We start from the raw sequence: 2,331 nt of genomic DNA on the forward strand, positions 1-2,331 counted from the left end.
CAGAAGCAATACTGTAACAAATTCAATAAAGACTTTAAAAATAGTCCATATCAAAAACACTTAACAAAATAAAATAAAATAAAAAGAATATCTTCTTTTTTAAAAAAAGAAAATAATCTCTGGGATTTTTATTGCAAATTTATCAAATCTATGCATTAATTTGAGAGACCTTAACAACTTGAAAATTTCTGTATTCTCATCCATTTTCAAGTGATTTTTGTTAAATTTTGTAATTTTCTCCATATAGGTCATATACATTTATTGTTGAAATTATATTTAGATATTTTCTAGTTCTGGTGTTACAGCAAATGGACTCTCCACTGTGTTTTACAACTGGTAACTGAAATGTTTAGGAAAACTGGTAAACTCTTAAACTATCATTCTGAATATTTCATTTAGATTCTCTTTGGTTGGGGAATGATGTCATTTTCAGATATTAATTGTGTCTCATGATTTCTAGTAGTGATGTCTCATTTCCGTTTCCCACTTTATCGCACTGGCTAGGAAATTAAAATTTTAAATCATAATGGTGATAGTAGTTATTTTTATCTTGTTTCTGATTTTAATAGGAATATATTTATGGTTTTACCATTGCATATGATGTTAGTTGTCGATTTAGGATAGATATTTATTATCCCAGTAAGGAAAATATATGATATCTTTTGTGAATTGACATATCATCCTTCCTTTTCTAATCTTCTCCATATTTTTCCAAATTTACCACATGTGCTATGGAAGAGAGAGCTGTTTTACTCTTTAAATAAATCTGGCCTGTTATATTTAATTAAACGTCTTTTAAAATTTTTTGAGGGAAAAGGTCAAAGCATGGTTTAAAAGCAGTCTGCATTAAACATAGGGCTAGTGAAGGTCTATAGCAGATTGGGAAATATTAAACCTGAAGCATTATGATATGAACCCTCTTTTTATGGACATAAGCCATTCATCTAGAAGAAGGGGAAGTCAATTGAATGAGTTGGTAACTTGATTTCCACAAGGAGCTTTTCTCTGATTAGAGGCAAGGCATTTAGGAGGAAAATAAACATAAATGGGAGAACCAGAAAATCTTTTTTTTTTTTTGCCGTGAATATTAAAGAAAAGAAGGCAAAAAAAAAAAAAAAAGAAAGAAAAAGAAAAGAAGGCAAACGACTGCCATTGCACTCCAAATCTAATTAGCAGTACTAAAAATGTGAATTGTTTCCAGAAAGGATAGAAAAGACAGTTGCCAGCTTTTGACACCTGTAAGAAAGACAGCGAGGCAGAGCTTGGAGATTTGACCATTGTTAGTTTGAGGATTGTTAGAATACTAGCTTGAGAAAACTGCCAGCCCTTATCAGGATGCTGTGAAAATACAGAGTGCTGGACTTTACAATGCCTGGAAGCACTGTAGCTGAGAATTGTGACTGTTTCCTTGAACGTGGACAGAAACACCAAGCTTTATTTAATAGCAGTTGAGCCTGGTGAAAAAAGAAGCCAGCCTAAGTAGTGGTAGCATTTCTTTTTCTTTCATACTTATTATATATCTAGGTTTATACCTACTTGGTACAATGAGTGTTAAATGTTTACCCTGCTTTTTTTCCTTCTTGTGTACAAGATTTTTATTCATTCTAACTTAAGCTGTATTTCCATAAAACATTGTGGTATTTAGAAGCATTCTCTCACTCTATATATGAACTATTGTCACTTGTAAAAGAAAAAAGTGTTTTAAAATATTTAACTTTAAAAGTTTAAGAACATTTATTGGCATTGCCTACACTTTTGTACTATTGGAATTATCACATGGGCATTATTTGTCAACTTAAAAAATGGGTCCTTTTTATTTTTTTATAATTTTACTTTTTATTCTTTTATTTTATTTTTTAAATTTTATTTTTTTGGCTGTGCTGGGTCTTCTTTGCTGTGCACAGGCTTTCTCTAGTTGCTGCAACCAGGGTCTACTCTTCGTTGTGGTGCACAGGCTTCTCATTGTGGTGGCTTCTCTCTTGTTGCAGAGCACGGGCTCTAGGCACTCGAACTTCAGTACCTGTAGCATGTGGGCTCAGTAGTTGTGGTTCACAGGCTTAGTTGCTCTGCAGCATGTGGGACCTTCCAGGACCAGGGATCAAACCCGTGTCCCCTGCATTGGCAGGCAGATTCTTAACCACTGTGCCATCAGGGAAGTCTTGGGTCCTTTTCATTTTTATTTTTATCTGTTTTAATGGATTTATTTATTTACTTATTTATTTATTTTTATTTATTTATTTATTGGCTGCATTGGTTCTTCATTGCTGCGCGTGGGCTTTCTCTAGTTGCAGCGAGCGGAGGCTACTCCTCATTGCAGTGCTCAGGCTTATT

The 2,331-nt window shown here is 33.5% G+C and overlaps 1 pseudogene; it reads right to left on the bottom strand.

The window, feature by feature from the left end:
• Positions 1–646: 646 nt before the first annotated feature.
• Positions 647–745, bottom strand: LOC130842751 (U6 spliceosomal RNA; annotated as a pseudogene).
• Between the last annotated feature and the right edge of the window lie 1,586 nt (positions 746–2,331).

This window comes from Hippopotamus amphibius, chromosome X (assembly GCF_030028045.1).
Source record: "Hippopotamus amphibius kiboko isolate mHipAmp2 chromosome X, mHipAmp2.hap2, whole genome shotgun sequence".
Classification (NCBI taxonomy): domain Eukaryota; kingdom Metazoa; phylum Chordata; class Mammalia; order Artiodactyla; family Hippopotamidae; genus Hippopotamus; species Hippopotamus amphibius.